Raw genomic sequence first — 8,051 nt, 5'->3', positions numbered from 1 at the left:
CATCCTAAAGAAGTATGGTATGCCTTAACTCAGATGCAACCTCATAAATCCTCAGGAATGGATGGTATGCCTCCTTTTTTTCATTCAACAATATCGGCATCTAGTGAGTGATGGAGTTACAGTGGTTGTTTTAACCATTCTAAATTCAAGACATTTACCTGCTGAATTAAGCCATACGTTCATTGTTCTAGTTCCTAAAGTGAAGCATCCTAAAAAGGTTGGAACGTGATTATAGGCCTATTAGTTTGTACAACGTGATTTATAAGTTAGTAACTAAAGTGCTGGCTAATAGATTGAAGAAAATCTTACCATTCATTTTTTCTGAAAATCAAAGTGATTTTGTTCTAGGAAGGCAAATTATTGACAATGTTTGTGTTTCTTTTGAGCTGATTAATTTCTTACACCATAAAACTTAAGAAAAGAAAGGTTTTATGTCAATTAAACTTGATATGAGTAAAACATATGATAAAGTTTAATGTTGTTTTCTTGAAAATGTTATGAGGCAAATGGGCTTTACTGATAAGTGGATATCTTTGATAAGGATGTGTATTTCCACTGTCACTTACTCAGTTTTAGTGAATGGTGTTCTTCAAGGGCCTCTTACTCCTTCTTTGGGCTTACGAAAAGGGAATCCTTTATCCCTTTATCCCGTTATCTTTTTTTGTTGTGTGATGAGGGTTTAGAATCTTTGCTAAAGAAGGTAGGAAATGATGGTTGTTTGATATGGATTCAAATTTGTAGGGATTGTCCACTTCTAGATAATCTCTTCTTGGTTGATGCAATATGAGGAGGCATTTGGACAAGTTAATAGGGACAAAATTTTCTTTTAGTCAAAATACTCCAGGTGAGGTTTAGGATAGTATTTTAGGAGCATGGAATGTGGAGATGGTTGTTGCAAATGCGCTAAGTATCTGGATTTGCCTTCTTTTGTTGGTCAATCAAAGAGACGTCTTTTCAATACTATTAAGGATTGAGTGTGGAGGAAATTGCAAGGTTGGAAGGAGAAAATTCTATCACAGGTTGGGAAAGAGATTTTAATTAAAGCTAACACAATCTATTCCAGTATACTTCGAGTTGTATTAAACTTCCATCTTATCTTTGTAATGATTTAGAGAAGTTAATGTCATAATTTTGGTGGGGGCAGAAATTAAATGAAAAACGAATTCATTGGATGAGTTTGGACTCCATGAGTAAATCTAAGTTTGGGGAGATGGATGTTGTTTGGAGGCTAAACAAGGCTAGAGATTCCTTATAATTATGAATCATTATTTTATAAGATTTTAAAAACAAAGTAATTCCCTCATTCTTCATTTCTTGATTCTTTATTGGGTAGTCATCCTTCATATACTTGGAGAGGGATTAGTCAAGCAAAGTGGATCCTACAACAAGGCTGTAAATGGAAAGTTGGGATTGGTCATAAGATTAAAAGTTGGAAGGATCGTTGGCTTCAAGTTGTCTTACCTATTAATGCGGGGGGTGATTTGTATTATGATGCAAAAGTGAGTGAACTTATTGATATGGAAGTAACTTAGTGGAATAAGGAAGTCGAGAAAATTCTCGATTGAGACATAGCAAGCTATTTTGTAGATTCCCTTGAGTTTTACTTATTTGGATAATAAATTAATTTGGGAGGATCAGAAAAATAGTTTGTTTTTAATAAAATATGCTTACAGAAGAGCTTCAAAGAGCAAACCAGGTAATGTTGAGAGTGAGAGTTCTACTACTGTATGGAAACGAGTTTGGAAGTCAATATGGACTTACCACACAATTGCTTAATAGAAGACACTTGGGGATAGATGAGTGTTGTCCTTTATGTCATAAGTAGGTAGAAAGTAGTGCATGCTCATGTTATCTTTACCTGTGAGCAAGTTCAAAAGGTATGGTTAATGAGATATCCAAACATCTTTATTGAGTTTCATTCTTGTGCAGATCATGTTGGTTCTTTTATTTTTAATTTGCTGCAGAATGTAGTAAGTCTAGATTTTGTTGAGTTCTTTACCACAACTTGGAGTTTATGGTATAGAAGAAACCTGGCAGTTTACTTTAAGAGTTATCATCAAGTACATTCCCAACGATTACTAATCCTATATATCCCTTTTGTCCGGCCCTCAAAAAGACGTACGATACCATTGGTCGAGGGGTTTGGCTCCTTTAGGAAAGTGCTATAAAAGATGAAAATTAATCTTATAAAATTTTGTTATTTGCAAGTTGATCATTTATTATGAGGCTCATTATAATTATAAAAATATTAAAAAATTAATATTTTTTTAATTGATATGATAGGCTTGGTGAAATCATCATTTGTCTAAAAAACTTAAGCTAATGTGTAGATTGTAGATTCATGATTCGAACTCAATATTGCTTTGATATATATATATATATATATATATATATATATATATATGTGAAATAATCACTTATCCCAAAAATTTAATCTAATAGAAATATATAGATTTAATTATTTATATTATATTCTTAACTTTCATATGTGTATAAGTTAGTGTATCAATAAATAAATTGAAAATCTAATTTTTGTTTAGATATATCATATTATTTATTGGAGACAGTAACATGAATGATATATTGTTTTTCATTTAATTTCTTTATTGTGTTTTAACTAACTTGCTATTGGTTTGGATTTCCAGAGGGAAAGAAGCAAGTAATTAAGGCTACGTGAAAGTTTCCTCCATTGAATAAAATTTTTTATTTGAATAGAAGAGCTAATTTTTCGTAAATATGTCAAAAGTGATAATTTAATTAATCCCAATCCAATATAAATGATAATTTGAAGATGAAAAAAAAATATTATGACGAGTGCAAGGGATCTAATATATAGTACTATATATTAATGAACGACACTGGCATTTGGGCAGAGGTTGGCTGATGGCAACCCAATAGAGAGCTTAAGCCCATTGTACATATATAGTCGACTTAGGTTTGTACAGGAACCGTCCAAACCTGTTGGAAATCGGTTAGATCGGCTGCCGGAGCACGGACCTGGCCGAAACTGATAGGGAACCGGTCGGTGGGCGGTACACAATGCTAGAAACCGATGTCGGTCGGTTTGGTGTCAGTTTGAACCCTTTAAAAACTGTTGAATCGGCTGACCTTATATATATATATTAAATAAATGTTAAATAAAACAGCGTTGTTTCACTTAAATGAGTGAAATAGTATCATTTTTCTTATGATATTTGTTAAAAGAAATATAAAAAATGGCGTTGTTTGGCTGTTTCAAAGTAGGTTGATTAAGCAGCCCCCCTTATTCTTCCCGTCATCTTCTTCCTTAGGTTTTCTTCAGGTTTTAGGGATTCGTCTTCTTCCTCAAGTCTTCTTCTCGTGATGTTGCTCCTCTCATCCTTCATAGAAGACGCCGGCGGTACACTGAAGACAACACCGACACACGTTGAGACCGATATAATCGGTTTTCTCTCCCCTATCGATTGGTTTCAGCCAGTTCTGAGCTCTCATGGCAAATGTCGGTGGGGTCTCGGCTTGGCACCAAAATTGATGCTGAACCCAACGATGTACAACCCTAGTTGACTCGATCTAATCAGAAGTTCAAACTTTTTTTCTCTTGGGAGTGAATGTTGTGATTGAAATTTTTTTAATCAATGATACAATAAAAAATCAAAATATCTAAAAATACATAAAACCTTAAGAAAAAAATATAAAAGTGTTATAAAATATTGTTATTAAAATTATTCTATTCTCAAATCGGTGTGTAGAACACACAATTCAATATACTTAAATAGTAAAATTTGATTTGTAAGATTCAAATTTTAAAATTTATCTTTCAAATCAAATTATACAATATAAAGACTTTACAGTGTGTTCTGTACACCTTACGCAGCTTGAGAATATAATTTTTCTTATTTTTATTATTAGAGAATTCCTTTTTCTTTTTAAATATAAACAAATTCTTTTTTTTTTTTCCTTTCTATGGCCAAAAAGGGTAGGGTGGGAAAGAGTTGAAAGGAGAGGAAGAGATTAAGATAATTCTATATTTGGGCATGCTTAGGACAACGTCTCTATCCTTTTGAACACTAATTAGGAGAGGCCTAAATGAGCCAACCACGTGGGGTTACACAAGTACTTCTCAAGTGCTGCCTGATCGCACGCAGCTAAGTCGTGTAGCATACTCTCCAACTCCATGATAGATTTAAGAAAAATTCTACTTATCAACCCTATTTCACATTTGCTTTTATTCTTTTATATGTTAATTTTTTTCTTTAATAAATGTGTAGTATAGGACTGCTGAATAGAGTATTTAGAATTTGGTACTTAAAATAACGGTACTACTACTAACTTACAAGTACAAATTGAATCAATCCCAAGGCATGGCTTGGTCGTGGGGCGAGCCATATAATTTGGATGTCTTGAATTCAAAACTCCTTATTTATATTCGAATTAGCCAAACTTTGTCCTAAAAACTCGATACTGTTAAGAAAGAAATTCACCAAACCTTGTGGAAGTAATTCCTATTACTAAACCAATTTGTTTTTTTTTTAAAAGAAATATAATTCCATTGATTCAAATCAAACAGTACGAATCTCAAGCAAAATAGTTGACAAAACTTTTGCGGGACCCTCTTCTATCCACACAAATTTACTATCTAAATTCATGCCTAACTTTGCTGCAATATGAGCAACCTTATTGCCAATTCTCTTAGTAAAAATCAGTTTCCAATCTGCATGTCCCTCTATTAAGAATTGTATATCATCAATCAATAGCCCTTGCCAAGAATGGTTGTTGTTATAACCATTAACACTCTCCACTACTGTCTTAGCATCACCCTCGAATACCACCTGGTGTAAACATAACTATTGGCACAACTTGATGTTTCTTAGAAATGCATTACATTCTCTAGAAAATGCAGAGCAAATATGACTTTTTGGAGCAGAAACCACAGCCAGCACCTCACCCCTACTGTTCCTTACCACTATGCCAATACCCATCAACCTCTTTGCAGAATCAAATGCAGCATCAAAGTTTAACTTATAGAAGGGATCTGCTGGTGGAATCCATCCCACTTCAGTAATCTGTTGAGGTAGTATGTCTGCATCATAAGTTAATCTCAGATGAGATTCATGATAAACTTCTAAGTCATTCAATGTTGATTTAACTAAAGCAAGTGGACTATCAAATATGTTATTAAAGACAAAACAATTCCTTCTAGCCCAAATCTTGTGAAGAATAGCAGTCACTTGATCTATCTGCACAACATCCAACCTGGTAACCAACCATGTCCATCCATAACAATCTAAAATCCTTATAATTAGAGCTCCATTTGTTGAGAGGGCTATCTCTCTCTCCCCAGACATCCATAGAAGCAGGACAATTCCAAAGAACATGTATAACATTTTCCTCATTTCCTGACAGACAGGACACAATCCATCTTCCACAACTTGTTTTTTCCTTAACATCTATTTTGTAGGTAGAATGTTATTAAGTGCCTTCCATAAAAATTGTTTAATCTTTCCTAGAACCTGTAACTGCCATATATTCCTCTATAACACCTCAGTAGCCTTTCCACTCGAAACTTCACCAATAGGCTATTTTGTCAAGAGGCAATCCAAAAAATAAGCACTTTTCACATAGAAAACACCATTTCATTTCTAATCCATATCATTTTGTCATTGTCATTCCTCAACCTGATAGGAATACTGTAGATCAGTTGTGCTTCTTCTGAAGTAAATACTTCTTCTATTTAATCAGACTTCCATTTTAGATTATCAGCACCAATTAACTCAGCAGCTGTTGAGTCTGCAAATAATCTATTGATAAGAGTTTGGTATTATTTTAAAATATTATAGCCTACAGCTAAAATTAAATGTTATAAATGGCATATCGATCCATACAATCCAAAAACTAATGGGAATGCTGAATTCAGCATGGTTATAAGTGCAATAATTTTTGTTTTTTTTTCCAGAATATTTGGCTCTTAAACAACTTCCAAAAGAAAATAAAAGACAGGAAAAAAAAAAGAGAAATGTTATATACATAAAAAGATTACATAAAAATAAATTTATAAATTGATATAATTTTATAAGATCTATTAGATTTATATTATAATAAAAATAATTTTATAATCTGACGTATTATATCAAATCATGTTAATTTATAAATTTATTTTTATATAATCATATTTAAAAAAAATAATAATCCATTTTGGGGATAGAGATGATCACGAGAACTAACGATGTGACGGGCATAAAGGGTATAATGGAGTATGGACTTAGAAAGTAATTGGTTGGGAGTGACGTACAGATTTCACATGCAAATTAATGAAGGAGGAGTGGACCACTCACGTGAATTATTTGGAAACAAATATTATCTGTATGTGGGAACCACTGTTTTTGCTTTCTCTTGTAATTCGAGAATGCTCTTGTGATTCTTCACGCATTTCACGTGCCTATCGCGTGATATTATTAATCATGACAGTTTCAATCACCCCGCGAAGTGAAATTTAGCACAAACTTAGGATGAAATTAAATTGATATTTTTTCTATTATTTTTCTTACATTTTCACTTTCTATCATCAAAATAATTCGGCTAGTGTGAAAATAAATTATTATTTGTTTAAAGAATGAAATTAAATAACAGTTTTACGTTGTTTTCTCCGGGAAAACAGGCCAGGTTTGATAAATTGAAACTAAAAACTGTTTTCGAAAATTTAGAACAAAAAAATAAAACATTGTACGTGTTTGGATTCATGATTGAAAAAGAATAGAGAAATAATAATTACAGTCATGAGTACGCAAATATCGTGTAATCATTTTTAAAAAAATAAATAAATACTAGACCCACATGAAAAATAAATTTTTTTTAATAATAAATCATATTCTTTTTTAAAGCGAGCGTACGATATTTAAACACTCCATGATTATATGTAGTATTACTCGTTGGCATGTAATGCAGCCTAGTACTGATAGCAGATATCTCGTTACCCGTCTCATTTACCCGTACTTATTTTAAAATATAGGCGATTATCGGGTCGTGCCGCCTCCTAACCCAGTTATCAAAGTTTCAGAATTTTTCCCAACTCAAATGAACATTATTAGTTTTGGGCTCAATAAACCCGTTAAGACGTTTGTAGGGTCTTGGTTTTAGGTATGGTGACTTGTTTTTTTGGTTTGGCTCTATTTTAGAGAAGTAATATTAGATACTGTTATATATATATTTTTTTTAAAAAAATAAAATTTATTATCAAAAATTTATTTTTTTAAAAACATAAATGTCACGTTTTACTCACTTCTTTAAATAGAATAAACTTGTTGATGAATAAGCCAAAACCAAGAAAGCATGTGGTCACTTCCATGGTCGAATCAGTGGCCTGCTCATTGTTGTTTCACTTTCGTTTACCTAACTATCAATCTGATGTCTGAATATCTGATCAACAAAGATTGTCTTCTTTTCAATAATAAAAAAAAATAATATTGTGGTCGAGGGTCTAGTTGAAAAAGATCAGATGACCATGATATATTTTCTAAAAATTAATATAAAATTTATCAAATCAAATTAAAAGTAATCATTGAATATAATTTTTTGTATGGGCAATTGACTTCATTAATTCATCAGAGAAAAATTATATTCATGACCAGATATATACAGGAAAATTTTCAGATCACAAGTCAATTATTACATTTGGAGCTCCACTAGTACATAAATTTCTTTGCGATTGATATGGTCTTAACTACTGCTGTAATTTTCTACAAACAAACCGTCTAAGAGATACCACTCTATCTAAAATAGAGACTCATACTCCACCCTCTATAGGAGAAGATGAATTAACCAGTACTATAGACAAAATGTCCAAGAGATGATCTATTTTTTATTTTATTTTTTAACTAAACAAAAGGAAACAATAATGAAAGCAGAAAGATAGATATAAAAATGACGAATTACAGTTTATATCTATTTTAGTAGATTTAAAAATCAGCCATAAAAATTAGATCTGAACGATCTGATCAGGTGATCCGTCATTATCTTCCCAACGATCGGCCTAGGAAGTATCTTGTGTTGCTCGTGCCTCACAAGAGATGCTAGAA

Source organism: Juglans regia, chromosome 16, assembly GCF_001411555.2.
Source record: "Juglans regia cultivar Chandler chromosome 16, Walnut 2.0, whole genome shotgun sequence".
Taxonomy (NCBI): Eukaryota; Viridiplantae; Streptophyta; class Magnoliopsida; order Fagales; family Juglandaceae; genus Juglans; species Juglans regia.
The sequence above is the reverse complement of the archived record's forward strand: the minus strand, read 5'-3'. Positions refer to the sequence as shown.